The following is a 19,958-nucleotide window of genomic DNA, read 5'->3' as shown; positions in this document are numbered from 1 at the left end:
ATTGATCTCAAATTGATCTACAGATTCGATGCAATGCTTTTCAAAATCTCGGTCAAATTCTTTGCAGAAATTGACAAGCCAATTATAAAATTTTTTATGGAAATGTAATGACTCAGCATAGCCAAACATTTTTAAGTATTTGTTTATGTATTTATTTAAATGTTTATTTATTTTGGAGAGAGAGAGACAGAGCATGAGCAGGGGAGGAGCAGAGAGAGAGGGAGACACAGAATCAGAAGCAGGTTCCAGGCTCCAAGCTGTCAGCACAGGGCCCGACTCGGGGCTCAAACTCACCAGCTGTGAGATCATGACCTGAACGGAAACCAAAAGTTGGATGCTTCACTGATCGAGCCACCCAGGCACCCCAAACATTTTTAAGAAGAATAGAATTGGAAAACTCAGACTTTCCAGTTTTAAGCTTACTGTGAAACTGTATTAATGAAGGAACCAGTGTGGTACCGGTCTATGGATAGACACGTAGGTCAACAGGATAGAACTGAGAGTCTGGAAATAAGCCGTTGCACTTACAGCCAACTGGTTTTCCACAAGAGCTCCAAGAGCCAAGAACACCCAATGGGGAATGAATCGTCTTGCGACGAACGGTGCCGGGCATCCGGATAGCCACATGCAAAAGGAAAAACTGGACCCCTACCTCACACCAGATCCAAAAGTTAGCACGGATCAAAGACCACATGTAAGAGCTAAAACCAAACCCCCATGCACTGCTGGTTGGTGTAGACACTGAGGAAAACAGTCTGGCAGTGTCTGAAAAGACACCGAGTTACCACACGGCCCAGCCTGGAATCCACCCAAGAGGGATGCATCATATATCCATACAAAGACTTGTACATGACTGTTCATAGCCGTATTATTCACTTTCAGCCGAAAGTGGAAGTAACCCAGATTTTCACCAACAGATGAATGAATAAACACAATTATGTGGTATGTTTATACAATGTAAAATTATTCAGTCATGAGAGGAATACAGAAGTCCTGACTCAAGCTACAACATCTCTGAACCTGGAGAGCATTACTCTAAGTGAAAGAAACCAGACAGAAAAGACCATATATTGTTTGATTCCGTGTTATGACGTGTCCAGCATAGACAGATCTGGAGAGACAAAGCTGACCTGGTCGCCTAGGGCAGGGGGCGGAAAATGAGCAGGTGGAAAATGAAGACTGATTGCAAATTGGTACAGGGGTTCTTTTGGGGGTGATGAAAATATTCTAAAATTGATTGTATTACTCTCTGCCCCTTCCCTGCTCATTCTCTGTCTCTCTCTGTCTCAAAAATAAATAAACGTTAGAAAAAAATTAAGAAGAAATTGAGGTACAAATGGTTTCACAGCTGCAAATATACTAACATCATTGAATTGCATATTTTCAATAGATGAATTTTATAGTATATGATTTGTATCTCAAAAAAGCTGTTAACAACAGCAAAAAATTATCCATTTAGCCTTCTGGTATGCAACTTTATGGACTTTTTGCCGTGTATATATACATTTTTAAATTTTTTTAACATTTATTTATTTTTTGAGACAGAGAGAGACAGAGCATGAACAGGGGAGGGGCAGAAAGAGAGGGAGACACAGAATCTGAAACAGGCTCCAGGCTCTGAGCTGTCAGCACAGAGTCCGACGCGGGGCTCGAACTCACGGGCCATGAGATCGTGACCTGAGCTGAAGTCGGATGCTTAACCGACCAAGCCACCCAGGCGCCCCATATACATTTTTAAATAAAATTAGGAATGTGATGTTGCATAGCCTATATATGTTTTCCAACTATATATTTTCATATCATTAGTCTTCCTCAGAATAATTTTTTTTAAATAAGCTCCACACCCAGTGTGGGGCTTGAACTCATGACCCTGAGATTAAGAGTCAGTCGCATGCTTTCCCAACTGAGCCAGCCAGGCACCCCTTAAATGATTTTATCGTATCCATTTTATGGATGGATTGCCAGTGATTTAATCAATACACTGCCATTGGAATTTGGATGGCTATGATCAAGAAGACAGATAGTAATAAGTGTTGGTAAACATGTGGAAAAATTGGAACTGTTATATGCTGCTGTGGGGATATAAACTGGTGCAGCCTGGGGCGCCTGGGTGGCTCAGTCGGTTAAACATTTGACTTCGGTTCAGGTCATGATCTCACAGCTCGTGAGTTCAAGCCCCGCGTCGGGCTCTGTGCTGACAGCTCGGAGCCTGGAGCCTGCTTCGGAGTCTGTGTCTCCCTCTCTCCCTGCCCCTTCTCCCACTCACGTTCTGTCTCTCTCTCTCTCTCTCTCTCCTTCAAAAATAAATCAACATTTAAAAAATAATAAAATGGTGCAGCCACTTTAGAAAACAGGTGGACAGTTCCTCAAAGGGTGAAACACGGAGGTATCACGTGACTCAATAATATCACATGACTACGTATATACCCAAGAGAATGGAAAACATGTACTCGCACGAAACCTTGTTTTTAACACAAAAACTTGCATGTGAACGTTCATAGCGGCATTATTCATAATAGCCAATTAGTAGACACAACCCAAATGCCCATCAACTAATAAATGAATAGACAAAAAGTGTTATACCCTTACAATGAAATACGGTTTGGCCCATGCACAGAAGGCTGCATGTTATTGGTTCCAAATATGCGGCGTCCAGGACATGCAAAGCCACAGGGACAGGAGGTAGATTTGTGGTTGTGCTGGTGGTGGGGGGAGGGCATGCCATGGAGGGGACCGATACTGGGCCTTGGCGGTATTTCTGGAAGCACTCAGATGTTCTGGAATCTGGAATCGGATGGTAGTGATGGGCCGTGACTTTGTGAATATACTAAAACCTGCTGTACGGTATACTTTAAGGGGGTGAGTGTGGGGCTCTGTGAATTATATCTTAATTAAGGGGGAAAAAAGGCTGTACCTCTTTTTACTCCCGGTAGCATGAAGGGTCTATTTCCTGGGACCCTTTATGTCTCCCTGGCATATTTTTTAAGTGTTTATTCATTTTTGAGAGATAGTGAGAGGGACACAGAGAGACAGAGAGACAGAGACAGAATGCGAGAAGGGGAGGAACAGAGAGAGAGAGGGAGACACAGAATCGGAAGCAGGTTCCAGGCTCTGAGCCGTCAGCACAGAGCCCGGCGTGGGGCTCGAACACACGAACCGTGAGATGATGACCTGAGCCGAAGTTGGACGCTCAACTGACTGAGCTCCCCGGGGGCCCCTCAAGTCCACCAATACTTTTTTTTTTTTAAAGGAACAAAACATCAATATTGCAATGCCCATTTCTGTTCGTGCAGCAAAGTTATCAGACGATAACCGTGGATATTCTCAGGAAATAATACTGGTAGACACACAATAGATTATGTAACGAGTTGTGTATGAGAGTGTCGTTTACGGTAGCGAAGAGAACAAAGTAACCCATCTATCTAACAGGAGAATGACGTTAAGGAAATTATTGTAAATCCACACCACGAAGTACTTTTTAGGCGTGTAGATGTCTAAATCGTACGTTTCAAACGTCTAAGTAATCCTGTCAATGAGCACCTACCGACATAAAAGTGTCTGTGGAATAATGTTACTGAATAAGGAAAAAAAATACAGACTTAAAAATAAATAGCATAGACACGTGGTATAAATGCATGTGTGTTAAATATATGTAGGCGTGCGTATATGTGTGTGCACTCTGGGCGGAAATCAAGAATCAGAACCTTAACCGACTGAGCCACCCAGGGGCCCCCAAAAGATGTTTCTAAAGGGAAGCTTAAAGTCCTGATGCCCAGGCTACAACCAATTAAATCATCGTGCTAATTTCTCGGGTGGGGACCAGGTCTCGGTAGAACCTCATGTGCTTCCGAGGTGCAGTCCTGCCCTGGTCTATCCACTCTCCTTCTCACCTCCAAAGTTAAAGGGCCGTGTTTGTAAGTGGCTCCAATCTCTCTTCGTGCGTTTGGTCTTCAGGAAGTGAGGCCCCGTGTTGGGCTTATGGCAAAGGAGCCGGGGCAGTTTCTGGGCTCAGGACGTCCACACTGTCTCTGCGGCCAGCAGGACTGCACCTGCCTGAGCCTCCCCCAGGTTCTCAGAAGAGCGAAGGTTCTCTCTCTGTGGGTTCCGTCTTGCTTCGTGACAAGGTGGGTCATAGCCAGAGAGGGAGACCGAGCCACTATTGGACTCTATGTGCAGGACAAGCGGGTCCAGAAGTTTTCAGAGACCCTAATGGCACCGAGTACCTCGATGAGCCCAACGTGTAGGGAGACAGTGGGGTGGACAGCTGCCTGCCCCACCTCTGCAGCCCCCCCCTCCCCCAGCTTGGCCCACCTGTCAGGTCCCAGGGGGAGGCGTGGGGCTGCGTCCTTCTAGGGCGGGAGGAGGAATCCCCCCTCTACCCTTTACTTTCTGTGGCTGAGATCCATGTTATAAAAGACAGATGAACCAGAGAAAAATCACAGAAATGTAATCGCATGTCTGCCTCATGTGCACGTGGGAGAAACCGGGGAAACGGAGGGAAACTCCCCGGGTGGCCGGAGCCACAGCTACAAATGCCATCGTCAGCTGAAGGTGGGAGGGGGAGGGGCCCCGAGTTTGTCATGCAGATGGGGTCTGGGCCTCCTCCAGGTAAAGAATTACTGGAGATTCTGGGGCCCCTTCCTCTCCGAGGTACCAACCGACCGGAACGCCCTTACAAATGTAAATTTCTTCTCCTTTGTTTCCAGAGATTCTCCAGTGTCCCCTTGTTTCTTAAAAAAAACCAGCTCACAGTAATCCTTTTGCCAAAAGAGCACACCACAGGCTGGCTTATTCACCTGCCCTTCACTGGCTCTCCTGCCACAGCCCCCACCGGTCACCACAGTTGCCTCCAGGTCTCAGGGCCACCCCCCCCCCACCCTGAGTTGGCGGCCGTGAGGCTTGGGCTGTGTGCGGTGTGGAAGGAAAGACGTAGGACAAGCGGAAATCTGGATGCCAGCCTCAAGCCCCCCACGTCTGAGCCGCCGGACCCGAGTCTCTCTGACCCGCACCTGTCGCAGCAGCTATGATGCAGGAATGAGACTTCCCGCCTGCTCGCGTGTGAGCGTGTGTGTTCACAGCAGCGGATCTCAACCCGGCTGCCCTGGAATTCTACCTGTCCCACCTGCAGAGATGACCAGCTCATGGGCCTCCGGGCTGCTCCAGAGTGACTCCAGTGCACGGCCAGCCCTGTGTCACAGCGTGCCTCTCCAAGCGGGGTCCTGGGACTAGCCTTGGGAACTTTCTAGAATGTAAATTCTTTTTTTTTTTTTAAACAAACAGGTAGGGACTACCTTCAACCTAAAATTTTCTGCCAAGGAAGCAACCCACAAAATACAAAATGTCTTTTGGAACAGGGGATCATATCTGTGAACCGTAGTTCCACGACAAAGGGTGAATATAAATATGGCAAGAAACTCACACTGCTCAAAGCAAAGAATAATAGTAACAACAAGCTAAATAAAAATGGATACAGCAACTAAATAGACATTTTTCTTATATACACACACACACACACACACACACACACATATACAATGGCCAGAGATATGTGAAAAGATCGTCAACACCACTGGTCATGAGGGAAATAAAATGTACATCAAAACCACTTTGGGGTATCACCTCGCCCCTGTAGATATGCCTATTGTCAATAATTCGGGACACAAAGTGTGTTGGAGAAAATGAGGGTAAAAAGGAAAACTTTCACTGTGAGTGAGGTACAAACAGCTACAGCCACTATGAAGAAAGTACAGAGTCTACCCCCCAAAACTTGGAAGAGAATCGTGTAATCCAGCCCGCACTTTTGGGTAGCCGTCCAAAGGTCTTGAAATCAGTATCTCAAAGCGACAGGTGGGTGTCCCCACTCTGCCCTGAAACGCCGTTCCCATCAGCCTCGGTAAAGAAACAAGCCAAGCGTTGTGTGTTGTTCGTTCTACGCGTGCTTAACGTAGTAACGGGATACGTGCATTTCAATCGCCACAATCGAAGCTAATATTAGCTGGCTTCTAACATCGTGTGGCACCCGGAAGAAACAGAGGAAAATATCCACTTGTGGGCATGATGGCCTTCATTTCCGCTTTTTGTTTCTTTCGTGTGTACACGTGTGTGCATTTGTAGATAGAAGTATAGTCAACCTACAGTGTTGTGTTCGTTCCTGCTGTGCAACGTACTGGTTCAAAAATTCGACACATTCTACACATGACCCCACAGTGAGTGGAGTCACCACCTGTCGCCAAACAACACCTGTCGCCAAACAACGTTATTACAGTCTATGTTCCTCGTGTTGCCCTTTTCATCTCCCTGACTTACTTTGTAACTGGAAGTTTGTACCTCTTTTTTTAAAAATATTTTTTCAAGCTTATCTATTTATTTTGAGAGAGAACGTGAGCGGGGGTGGGGAGGGGCAGAGAGAGAGAGAGAGAGAGGGAGAGGGAGGGAGAGAGAGAATCCCAAGCAGGCTCCACGCTGTCAACACAGAGCCCCACATGGGGCTTGAACCCACAAACCGTGAGATCACGACCTGAGCCGAAATCAAGAGCCAGACAACTTGACCGACTGAGCCCCCCGTAACCTCTTAATCTTTTTTTTTTTTTATCCATTTTACCACCCCTCTCACCTCTCCTCTGTCAACTACCAGTATGTTCTCTGTATTTAAGAGTTTGGCGTTGGTCTTTTTTTCCCCTATGTTCATTTGTTTTGTTTCTTAAAACACCTACCCGTGAAATCATATCGTGTTTGTCTTTCTCTGACCTTTTCCACGTAGCATTATACAGTCTGGCTCCCTGCACATTGGTGCCAATGGCCAGATGCCATTTTTTTTTTGGCTAAATAATATTTTCTGTATGTATATACACACCACGTCTTCTTTATCCGTTCATCAGCTGACAGACACTTGGGCCGTCTCCACATCCCGGCCGTTGTAAACAGTGCTGCCCAAACATCGTGTGCATGTGTCTTCTTGAATCAGCGTCTCTCTTTGCTTTGGGCTAAATACCCAGTAGTGGAATTGTAAGATCCTATGATAATTCTTGTTTTAATTTTCTTGAGAACTCCACACCAACTCTTGCTCCCACCCACCCTGCGTGAGGGTTTCCTTCTCTCTCCCCCCACCCATATTCATTATTTCTTGTCTTTGGATTCTAGTTATGGTCTCCACTCCTTAATGATAACATTCCAGGATTAGCAAAACAATATTTGGGCAGTAAGCACTGATCGTATGCCTATATATAAATCATTTTGTAACTATATCTCTGAATTATTTTATTAATACGTGTGTTGTTCTAAGTCGTGTAATACAAAGATGATACAATAATCACACGACCGGTGTGCAGGTAAGGATTTAGCTGCGTTTACAAGTGGAAACTCTTGGGCTCTACCCTGGCCCCGCAGAATCAGAGCCTAGCGCGCAATCTGTCTCCGCCACGCTCTCCCGATGACGCTGAGTGGTGACATGTGGGGAGCACTGTTTCGGGACAATGGCCCTCCACTCATTCGAGCAGCAAGGGAAGCTTGTTTGAAAACGGTGCTCATGTCTGGACCTCAGAGCGCGAGCCCCATCCAATTGCCGGGAGCGAGGTCCAATCGTTGCGGATTTTTAAAGTTCTCCAGGGTGTGAGGTGCCTGGGCGGCTCAGGGGGTTACGCATCCAACTCTTGGTTTCGGCTCAGGTCGTGATCTCACGTTCGTGAGTTCGAGCCCCACGTCGGGCTCCGCGCTGACACCCAGGAGCCTGGTTGGGATTCTCTCTCTCTGCCTCTCCCCTCCTCTCCTTCTCTCTCAGAGTGAATAAATAAACTCAAAGCCCTCCAGGGTATTCTAATGCATTCAGGCTTGAAAACCATAGTTTTAAAAAGAAAGACAGCTTCAGGCAGAAACCTGACGAAGAAAACACACGCACGCACAGGCAGACGCACACACACGTGCACACGCACGCGAACACACGTGCGTGCACACACACCTCCTGCACACTTACACGTGCACACAGCAGAAGCCCAGGCTGCCCCTCCAGCCTGCGGGGACGAGTTGCAGAATCTGTGATGTTTACGACACGATTGAGCTCCTCTCTTTCAATAGTGACCTTTGCTTAGGTTGAATCATTTCCTTTGGAAATAAAAGAAAATGCCTCCATTGTTTTGGACGAGTTTTCTTCATCGTTGAAAAAATCTTGCAAAACAACTTTTCTCCCAGTGGGAAGCCTCAAGCTTCCTCTCGATTCGGTCTCTGCGGACCCAAGCAGACGACCGCATCATGCTGTGGGAGAACTCTTGATTTACTGGGGACGTTTTCACGGAGGAGCTGAGGGCACCCTTGGACCTCCCCCCCCCCCCCCATTTCGCAGCTGGGAGCTGAGATCCGGACGGCCTCCAAGTGCAGTGCTCGGGGCTGAGCGGAAGGTCAGTCGCCAAGCTGGGAAGGGGACCGGCCTCCCGCCACCTCCTCTAGTCCGACTTTGCCAGATGACGTGGCGTGGACAGTGAGCACCTCACCGGAACCGTCTCCGGTGCGGCTGGGGGGCCGGCTGGTGCGCCCATGAAACGCCGGGCACCTTGACATCAGCAGGTCCGGGGTCGGATCCTGCCTCGGCCGGCGTCAGCCGTGAGGATTCTCACACATCCCTGAACCTCTCTGTGCCTCAGTTTCCTCCTCTGTAAAATGGGGGGCTCACAGTGAGGACTGAGCAGGTTAATTCACATAAGGCGCGTCAAGCAGCGGCTGAACGTGAGAGTGAGCGTCGTTCTTCTGGTCCCCGAGGGTTTTTGCACTGACCGCTCTGGGAGGCTGTGTGCTGTGCCCGAGGGACCGGACCCTCTCACCCGGGCGACGGTGCTGCTGTCCGGTCAACAAATGTGAGGACCGATGTTTGGGACCTGGGGGCAGAGGGAGGGCTCTCTAGATGGGCCATTTCTGAGCATTTTTGCTCAAAGGGCAGCCATTCATTTGGCCCCTCACCAAACCATGGTGACAGCTGCCAGGGGGTTACTTTGAGACAGTGAGGGGCCAGCTGGGGACCCTGGTAGCCACCAGCAGACTCTGGGACTGGGGACAGGGTTGTAGCCCCAGCTCTGGCCCCGCCCAGCGTGCCCTGGGACATGGGGGCTGGCACCTCTGTCTTCCGGCCCCTCGCGGTGCTACGACCTGGCCTCATTTGACCCTCTCTGTTCCCGGCAGTGAGGGCTGGGGGCTGGGGACGCTGGCTCTCCGAGGGACCCGCCCAAGATCGAGGTGCGAGACACCTGGGGGGTGCCCCCCGTGGCACCCCGCTCCCTGCACCTGGCTCTCCCTGCCCTCCTCCCTCCCTCCACCAGCCAGCCGCTCTGGTTTCTCCCTTCTAGTAGAAATCCATCCCCGGCTCCCACCTCCGCCTGGACGCGGCTGAAGCCTAGGTCTTTGGACACAGTGACCCTTCCCGGACAGCGGTGGCCCACAGTGGCTCGTGAGTGACCACTCTCAGGAAACTGAACTGATACTCCGCACCACTTCTTGGGTGAAAATGCCCTGCCCGGGGGGAATGACCGGCTCAAATGACGGAAATTTCCGGCTCGCTGGCCGGCCGGCCCTCAGGGAAGTGGAGGCAGAGCCTGAGGGAGGGCCGGCCGGGCAGCCGGGCCCGACTCCGTCCCTCCACCGACGATGCGGGGCGGCAGGTTGGATTGAGTGCACTTGAGGCACCCCAACCTGGGTGTTTCCTTCTCTCAGGTGGGGCCCGGGGATCTCCCCGGAGACACAGCTCTTGCCCTGCACTCTTCCTACCTCCCTGAGGGATCCCAAGGTACCCAGAAAGTTCCCTGCCGCACCGGCTCCCTTCCAACAGCTTTGAGACCTTGCAGGCCTCCCACCCTCACCTGGGCCTCCACCTTCCTGTTCAGGGAGCCGAGGCCACAGGTGCAGCACATGCTGCCGAACCGCAGGGTCTCCGCTCCCTCCCTGCAGGCCCCGGGCTGCAAGCCTGCAAGGCAGCCGGAAGAGGCCAGGGAGGAAGGGGATGCCGGAGGCCAGAGGACATCCGGGCGCAGAGGTAGGGGACCCCAGCTGGGTTAGGAGGAGGCCTTGGACACGGGGAGTGGGGACCCCGGGTGGGTTAGGAGGAGGCCGTGGGAGCTGGGGACGGGGAACCCGGCTGGGTTAGGAGGAAGCCGTGGGCGCTGGTGGTGGGGGACCCCGGGTGGGTTAGGAGGAAGCCGTGGGCACTGGGGACGGGGACCCCGGCTGGGTTAGGAGGAGGCCGTGGGCACAGGGGGTGGGAGACCCCGGCTCGGTTGGCAGGAGGCTGTAGGCGCGGGGCACGGGAACCCCGGCTGCATTAGGAGGAGGCCGCAGGCGCTGGGGACAGGGACCCCGGCTGGGTTAGGAGAAGGCTTTGGGCACGGGGGTTGGGGGACCCCGGGTGGGTTAGGAGGAGGCCATAGGAGCTGGGGACAGGGACCCTGGCTGGGTTAGGAGGAGGCCTTGGGCACGGGGGTGGGGGACCCCGGGTGGATTAGGAAGAGGCCACGGGAGCTGGGGACGGGTACCCCGGCTGGGTTAGGAGGAGGCCGTGGGCACGGGGGGGTGGGAGACCCCGGCTCGGTTGGCAGGAGGCCGTGGGCACGGGGCACGGGAACACTGGCTGCATTAGGACGAGGCCATGGGCGCAGGGGACGGGGACCCCGGGCGGGTTAGGCAGAGGCCGCTGGCGCGGGGGACGGGGACCCCGACCTGGTTAGGAGGAGGCTCCCGGGACGCAGGCGTTGGGTGCCGACGCCAGACCCAGCGCAGCCCGCCCTCCACGTGTCCCTCCGGCTCTCCCCAGGGACTTGCTTCATTTCTGGTCCCTGATAGTCACACGAGGGTCATCGTAAGAACTAAGTGACTCACCGCAGTCGCGGTACTCGGGACGAGGCCTGGACACGGTGGTTTGTACTTTCGAGGGACGAGGGCATAGCCATAGCACACTGATGGAGACCATACGGCCTGGAAGGAGACTGCGGGTTCCTGGTTCAAATCCCGGCTACTCTCTGTCCCCCTCGACTGGGCCAACGCACACACAATACGCGGGGCGGGACCTACCGGCAGTCGCCCGCGGAGCCAGCTCGTGTAGTGTGGACCATGACTGCCATTACGGCTCGTCTGCTGAACGACAGTCATGTCGGGCTGACTGGCCGTCCCCGTTTCCCCGGATCTGTCGTGGCTGTAGGACCTTATGTGCCGGGAATCCCTCGGACGGGGCAGACTGGTGGCCGGTCACCCAGGTACGTGAGAACGTAAAATCGCCTCGTTTCCACCATCTCAACACCCCCTGCCTTACACAGACAGAAACGGGGATTCCGGGATGGTACGAAATTCGCCCGGATGACACGGTGGCCCCAGGACCTGAAGCCACCCCGCGTCCTGTCCGGCATCTTTGCTGGGATGCGGCTGGTTCCTGCCGGAAGGCTGACTCGTGGTCGCCTGAGCTCATCCCCTCCCCATTTCCCAGTTGTGTTCTGTGCTCGCCGTGTGCACATACACTAGCCTCATGACTAGCCCGTGGTGTCCGGACGGGGGAGGAGGCGGGGATTGCCTCCCAGGAGGGCCCGTGAGCCACCGTCACCCTGGGGACACCGGGGCCAGTCGTGTCGAGTGAGTGGCCGTGGCCACAGCGACGCCACCTACCCTCTTTCGCCTTCCTCTTCTGAGCGTGTGGACGGAGAGATGCAAAGCCTCCCGTCCCTCCACCCACGTGCCCTCGGGCCGGTGCTGGGCACCCGGCCCCGTGACCCTGTGACTGGAGCCAAGCTGGGAGCATCGGGGCAGCTGGGTCCAGGCAGAGGCTCCCGGGAGCACAGCCCCCCAGGCCCACACGGCGGGCCGTCCCGGGGCTCGCGGCACCACCAGGGGGCGAGGGGGCCGCCAGGAGAGACCGCTGCCCTCTCACCGGGTCCCTACCCTCTGCTTCCCCGGAACCGTCTTCAGACCCTCATCCTCTTCCCGCGGCAGGTGGGGGTGGCTGGAGGCTGGAGACTCCGGGCCGCCGGTGCCCGGTGCCGACTGCCATCTGGGTGATGCGCAAAGCGACGGCTCGGGGCTCTGGTCTGGTGCATGTGTGGCCGAGGCCCCCCGAGGCCCCTCCAAGGACTCAATAAAAACGATACTAACAATAGCAATACGATGACAGCGGTGGCGATGATGAATTGCATATTACACAGAGCTTCGTACTGTGCATTATGCTACGTACACGTGTGTGTGTAACCTTCAGCACGACCCTACCGCGAGGCCGCCGTGGGGGGACCCACCCGGGCTGTCGTCTCCTGTTGCGTTCCGTATTTCTACTCACGTGGAAACTACTGCAAAGTAAAATCACGTGGCTTTTTTTTTTTTTTTTTAGCCATGAAAAAGCTGGAGTGAGTTCAGGGAAGAGTGATAAAGAAGGGAGTTCTGGAAGAAGCCAGAGGAAGGCTGCCTTGCTGAGCTGACCAGGTGAGAGGGACGGGAGCGGCCCCCAAGGTGAGGGCTGTGCAGTCAGGGCAGGACTCAAGGCACTTGAACTGGATTAAGAACACAGGCTGGCAGGGGCGCCTGGGGGGCTCAGTCGGTCGAGCGACCGACTTCGGCTCAGGTCACGATCTCGCGGTTTGTGGGTTTGAGCCCCGCGTCGGGCTCCGCGCTGGAGGTGTAGAGCCTGCTTGGGATTCTCACACGCTCTCTCTGTGTCCCTCTCCCACTCTCTCTCTCCCTCAAAATAAATAAACAAATAAATAAACTTAAAAACAACCCCCACAGGCTGGCGTGGGGGTCTGCACTCTGGGTAGAGCGCAGGGTGGCTGAGCCAGAGCCCCCGAGCTGCTGTTCCACGCTGTGATTCTGGACGTGGATGAGGGCACAGTCCAAGGACGCCGTAACCCGGAGGGGTCTCAAGGGCCAGCAAAGAAAGAGCAACTTCCAGAACATTCCCTCTGTTCCCTCGCTGGAGCACAGGCAGAAGGTGCCTGGAATAATTTGTAATCTACAGTTTTCTTACCCGTCCCCGGGTTTTCCCCTTTTTCGTTAATAACAGAACAGGGATGAGTAATTTTATGTGACTTCATAATGACATCAACTGGTCCTCCTCCTAAGAACCCTTGTCTGCCGACTGCCCTTCAGGGAAGTCTGTTTGTATTTATGTCTCATTTATTCTCCCCCCTGTGGCTTGTGGCTTTCCGGGAGAGAAGTAAATTCTGCTTTAGGGGAAGATGGAAAATTCGGTTGTTCAATTGGCGATAAATCCCGTTTCCTCTCCTTTTTTCCAAGACGAGTTTTTCAATCACACGTTAGGGACGGTCATCACGGGAGAAACATGAGGCCTACGGTCTTTGTGCCTAGCCACATTCTGTGGGTAACTTTGTGAGTCGTTCTTACCTGGGTTTTATTTTAACGCCATCGACCTCCTCTGCCGTTAGGTTCGCCTCGCCAGAGCGTCCGCGTTCGTGGGTCCCTCAGACCCCCACTTCTTCACAAACAGACCCCCACCGCTCCCTTTGTCACTTTGCATCACGCGCAGCTGCTTTGGGGATATCGACTGATTATCCTCGGCTGGGGTCGTGGGGCTCCCTCCCACCACCGGGCCTTTGCACGTGCCGCCGGCTTTGCCGAGAGTGCCTTTCCTTTCACTCTGGGCCTCGGTGGATTAAGCACAAGACCGGCCCTGCCCCTTTCTCCCGGAAACCTTCATGAGCCCCTCCTTGAGGTGGTGACGCGTCCCTCCTCTGGCTGTGGCAGTCTCTGTTCACCTCTGTCACACACTGTGGCGACCCGTGCTTGCGGGAACTGTACAGACAGGGACTCTGGCTTTGTCTTATTCGTCCTGGTAGCCCACGGCCTTTATGTTGTGCAGGGCAAGGAACCCAACAACCATGACTCAATAAATACCTATTAATGAAATACAAATATCCAAGGAATCAATTTGCTACGTCACCTTCTCCGGGAAGACTTCTGTGATCCTTCCAACCTGGGAGGCTTTTCCCCACACGGGCTTCCTTCCCGTTCTGTCTGTGCCTCCTTTTTCCCCCCGACCCCTTTCTCCTTTTCTGTTCCACGGCGGGTAGCCGGGCACTTAGGAAGTGCTCGGTAAGTGGTCACCGAGTGACAGTTAGTGGAAAACTGAACTGATTTTGTTTACAGCAGCATGGAAAGAATCATTCTGGGATATTCCGGGTACTGGCATCTTTTTTTTTCTGTCCTTACATTGTCAAAACCGATATTCCAAATGTCCCCTAATATTCCACGGAACAGCATTAATTCTGAGACCCGATCACCTGTCTGGGTAATGTATTTACCTTTCACTGGTTGTACAGGCTCATGGCGTTTGCTAGTTATTGTTGTCTGTCGTTGTTGTCTTGAGGCCCGGAGAATTTTCAGAGCCTAGAATGTGAGGGTTGGTGGAGCCCTGAAAGGTCGCCTGGTGTTTTTCAGGCCACCTCCTGTTATAGATCAGGAAACCAAGGACTAGAAAACCAGAATATTTCATGAGGACAAGTCAGGGGCCAATGAAGCAGGTCTCATCTGTCCTCACCTTCTACGCACAGACATGCGCTCTGCTCAAGCCTTAATCGAGGCCGCTGCATCTCATATGAAGGGACCCGGCGGCTTGGGAATCCTTCACGAGTGGGTCCAGGAGGGAGACCTGGCCTCCTGTGGGGCCGCAAAGCCCACCCTCTCAGGGCTCTCAGCCAGCCCGGGATACTGGTCTGTGCTCCACGCGGGGCACCCAGGAGCCTTGGGAAACACTCGGCCCCGCTACACCCTTGATCTGATCCTAATACCCAACCCCCCCGCCCCGCTGTCGTGCCTGACTCGGTAGAAGAATCCTCCAGAGATGCGGGAACGTTGCGTGTTAGGAAGGACCGTTCAGAAAACACGTATAGAATTCAGGAAGCTTCACTGCTACTGTTTTCGCCAGGTTGGAAGGTCCATGAGGATGGTGGCCTGACCCCATCGCGTCCCAGCACCGGTGATGGCACCTAGTAAAATAGCACCCAGTGCATATTTGTTGCGTTGGAATTAAGAATGTGCACTTCACCAACTTGTTGCTCAAAACTGGAATGATGCAGGGGCCCCTGGGGAGGCTCAGTCCGTTAAGGGCTGGCTCTGATTTCGGCTCAGGTCATGATCTCATGGTTTGCGAGTTTGAGCCCCGCATCGGGCTCTCCACGGACAGCACAGAGCCTGCTTGGGATTCTCTCTCTCTCTCTCTCTCTCTCTCTCTGTCTGGCCCTCCCCGGCTCACGATCTCCCCCTGCCCCACCCCCCACAAATAAATAAACATTAAAAAAATGATGATACAAAGACCCCCATGCTAGGGTGCTACATAACTCAGTAAAGGAAGATAAACATATGGGAGAAAAAATATAAAAGCCTGAGAAGGAAGAATATAAAGCAGCCTGAGAGTAGGAACCAGCAGGGATGGGGGTACCGGGGAAACTGGACTCGTATCTATTAGGTTTCTTTCTTTCTTTTTAAAAAAAAATTTTTTTAAGGTTTATTTTTGAGAGAGAGACAGAGACAGAACATGAGCATGAGCAGGGGAGGGTCAGAGAGAGAGGGGAGACACAGAATCCGAAGCAGGCTCCAGGCTCCGAGCTGTGAGCACAGAGCCCAATGCGGGGCTCGAACCCATGAACTGTGAGATCGTGACCTGAGCGGAAGTCGGACACTCAACCGACTGAACCACCCAGGGGTCCCTATTAGACTTTACTCCTAATAAGAAAGAAAGAAAGAAAGAAAGAAAGAAAGAGGAAAGGAAAGGAAAGAAAAGAAAAAAGAAAAGAAAAGAAAAGAAAAGAAAAGAAAAGAAAGGAAAATTAGAGAAGTAAAGCAAATACGACAAAATGTGTTTATTCTGTGCGGTGGGCACAGGGGTGCTATATTCACCTCTGTGGTTTTCTGGAGGGTTAAGACATGTTATAATACTGCAACTGTGTGATGAAAGCATGTTAGTTTTACTCTTGGCCCCGGGGTCGGGGTTTCCAAGACCGTTCTCAGGTTCAATGATTCAGAGGGACGCACGGAATGCAGAAAAGCGGCTTTCCCTACGGCGTGGGGAGGCAAAAGGACGGGGGAGGGGGGATCAACAAAAGACAGGAGTACGCGGGACAGCGTCCGGGAGATGAGGCATCAGTGTCCGGTCATCCTCTCTGGGGGGGTCGTACAGGAGGCCCTTAACGCTCTCAGAGATGACGTGTGACAGGTGACATCAGGCACCCCGGGCCAGGGAAGTCCACCTGAGTCCTGCCGTCCGGGGTTTAGCAGGGGTCAGTGACAGGGCCATGGAGCCCCTCCACGGCTGACCTAGTCTATAGTCCCTGGGCCTCCAGGGCTCCAAGAGATACGGTGTGGCCAGAGGCCCTCATCATAAATCACGTTGTCAACATTAAGCTATCTGGTGTGGTCCAAGGTCCCAGGTATGCAAAGATACTGTTATCAGGCAGAACATTCCAGGGACTCCTACATCAGGTCACGCCAGACTGAGAAGGGCCGGGCCCTTCTTTGGAATGTGCAAGATTGCACCTCGTAAGCCTGCGGAGTTAACCCTTTGTTGCACAGCCAAAGAGAGACGTGAGGCCTCCACCTGGATCTGGAAAGGATTCTGTGACCCTCAGGCAACCACCTGTCTCCAGGCTACAGAAAGTCTGGAGACACTGGGGTGTCTGGTGAACCTCCCCTCACCTCAAACCCAGGAAAATGGTCTCCGGAGGGACCGGTGGAGAGCTAGGCTTGTGTCTCCTCAAGTGCCAGAAACCAAGGGACTGATGCTGGATTCGCACCTGGGAGATCTAACGTGGGAACCCCTGGCGTGGCTGCTCTGGCCACAGAGCTTTGGGACCTCAGCGCGTGCCCGGGTTGTCCTGGGACCAAAACACAGGGGCGTGTTTCTGGTGGCCGGAGGGAGGGAGCCCACTGAGGACTTTCTTAGGTCCTGGCCAAGGTGAGTCCAACAGGGGGCTGGACCACAGGGTTCTCAGAGGCTCGGGAAGGTGCTGTAAGCAACAAGCCAGAAGAAAACACATCAACCCAGAAATGGGAAGTGGAAGGTTTGGGAAGGACCCTTTTATTTTTTTTAATTTATTTATTTTGAGAGACAGGGAGAGAGAGAGAGAGCAAGCGAGAGAGGGGCAGAGAGAGAGAGGGAACGAGAGAATCCCAAGCAGGCTCTGTGCTGACGTGGGGCTCGAACTCACGGACTGTGAGATCGGGACCAGAGCTGAAACCAAGAGTTGGACGCACAACCGACTGAGCCCCCCGGGCGCCCCCGAGGAACCCTTTGAAATGCCACGGAAGGGGCAAGAGTAAACATCCCCCCCTGCCACGCCCAGGGAGAGAGGAGGCCAACCCATGAGTCATCGGTGGGGAGATGTCCCGTCTGTTTTCTGCCCTCTGGAGAGCCAGAGACCCGTGCGCAAGACGTGTGGGGAAAAGCAGGAGAACAGGGTCTGGGGAACAATCCCGTCTGGTTCAAAGCTGGGGAAGGAGGGACACCCTCAACCGCGAAAAAAGCAGAAGTTCTAACTGTTAAGGACACCGCGGATCGTAATTACGGCGCGGGGACTGTCCTGGAGGACATAGTGACAAGAGCAACTTTTGGGCTCCTTTTCCCCACTCTGTGCTTCGGTTCTAGTATTTTCTATTGATTTGTCTTCACCTGCACTTAATTCTGTTCCCTGCTGTGCCCTTCTCCTGTAAGCCATTCTATTAAGTACCTAACTTCAGATGTTAGGTTTCATATTTCTAGAATGTTCTTTTTTTTAATTGTTTAATATTTATTTTATTTTTGAAAGAGAGAGAGAGAGAGAGACAGAGCATGAGCAGGGGAGGGGCAGAGAGAGAGGGAGACACAGAATCCGAAGCAGGTTCCAGGCCCCGGGCTGTCAGCACAGAGCCCGACGTGGGGCTCGAACCCATAACTGTGAGCTCATGACTTGAGCCGAGGTCAAACTTCACTGACTGAGCCACCCAGGCCCCCCGAGAATGTTCTTTAAAAATATATTTTAGGGGTGCCTGGGTGGCTCAGTTGGTTGAGCGTCTGACTCTTGATTTGGGCACAGGTCATGATCTCACAGTTCGTGGGAGTGAGCCCGGCATCGGGCTCTGTGCTGACATGTGGATGCTGCTTGGGATTCTCTCTCTCTCTCTCTCTCTCTCTCTCTCTCTCAAAATAAATAAATAAACATGAAACAAATTTAAATACGCATTTGAGTTTCCTATCGAAATGTCCGTTCTTTTCACCCATTTTCCCTCTATTTTCCCAAAAACACAAATCAAAAGAAGTCCCTGTCTTCTACCACGTCCCACATCGGGGTCGTCTCAGACTCCACAGCTACTGACCGTTTCATTTCTTGAGCACTGGCTTCCTTTGCGTGTCTAATATTGTATCATGTGCAAATATTGGACAGGGCAGATTACAGGGGCCCCAGATCCTCAGATTCCTCTAGAGAGTGTCTGGCTTTGGTCTTGCACACCGCGCGGTCGCGGAGGGACTGCCTTGGTCGTGCTGAGACGTGAGCGTGGGCTTCGGCTGTGTGAGGACGGGTCTTTGCAGTTGTACCCAGCTGCTGGGGCGCAGCCCTTCCTGCTACCGTGCGGTCCTTGCTGCCAGGGCATGGGCTTTCTGAAGTCTCGGTCAGGGGCTCAGGGGCTACCCAAGCATGTCCGCTCTGGCTGCTTCCGACCTCTTCAGGTCTGCACGGTCTCTGAGGTCTTTCTCAGCTCTGCAGCCCCCTGCCGACCCGGGGTCTCACCCTACCCCTGCACAGGGCAGGGTTCGGCCCAAGATGTGACGGGAACATGTTGGGGTTTTTTTTGCAGATTTTTTGCACTCCTTATCTGAGGCTCTGTTCTCACAGGTGCGCTGACCCACAGCCCAGCAGCCCGGGCAGCCCCAGGCCCCGGCCTGCGAGGCAAGACTGCTCTCCGCGTGCGCCATGGTCTGGAGATAATTTGTGAGCCCCAGCTCAACCCTCCGATGTTCCCTGCTGCCCACCTCCGTGCGGAGCCCACAGAAGGGAGAGAGAGACTGGAGGGTGAATCACATCCCGGGATGCTCGGTTATCCCAGAGCGATGGCAAGCCGGGGTCAGGGAGGAAGTACGTGTGACGAGAGTGGTTTTCATGTTGCGGGCTATCAGGATACTGGACTCTGGCATCAGGAATGTAGGAAGATCTGAAAAGACAAAACAAAGCTGGAGAAATGTTCCCGTTGAATGCTTACTGGACTTCACAAATTAAGGTAGAAACTGTGCACTTAGATGTTACTTCCAGATTTAAATTTGCAGAGGGTAAGTTTCCAGCATTCAATTAACACACAGAGGGTGTAAGGATTGAACTTCTTCTCTATCCTCTGAAACAGAAGAGAGCAAAGGGTCTGAAAGGCAAATTTGACAACCAACTCAAGAGCACAAAGACAAAAAAAGAAAGGAAGGAAGGAACAAAGAAAGGAAGGAAGAAAGAAAAGAGAAAAGAAGAAAGAAAAAAGGAAGGAAGAAAGAAAGGAAGGAAGAAAAAAAAGGAAGGAAGGAAGAAAGGAAGGAAGAAAGAAAGAAAGGAAAGAAGGAAGGAAGAAAGAAAGGAAGGAAGAAAGAAAGGAAGAAAGGAAGAAAGGAAGAAAGAAAGGAAGAAAGGAAGAAAGAAAGGAAGAAAGGAAGGAAGAAAGGAAGGAATAAAAAAAGAAAGAAAGGAAGAAAGGAAGAAAGAAAGAAAAAGAAAGAAAGAAAGGAAGAAAAAAGGAAAGAACAGAAGAAAGGAAGAAAAAGAAAGGAAGGAAGGAAGGAAGAAAGGAAAGAAGGAAGGAAGGAAGAAAGGAAGGAAGGAAGAAAGGAAGAAAGAAAGGAAAGAAGGAAGAAAGAAAGGAAGGAAGGAAGGAAGAAAGGAAGGAAGAAAAAAGAAAGGAAGAAAGGAAGGAAGGAAGAAAGGAAGGAAGAAAGGAAGAAAGAAAGGAAGAAAGGAAGGAAGAAAGGAAGGAATAAAAAAAGAAAG

Source organism: Panthera uncia (assembly GCF_023721935.1).
Source record: "Panthera uncia isolate 11264 chromosome B3 unlocalized genomic scaffold, Puncia_PCG_1.0 HiC_scaffold_2, whole genome shotgun sequence".
NCBI classification, from domain to species: domain Eukaryota; kingdom Metazoa; phylum Chordata; class Mammalia; order Carnivora; family Felidae; genus Panthera; species Panthera uncia.
This window is presented reverse-complemented; position numbering follows the sequence as displayed.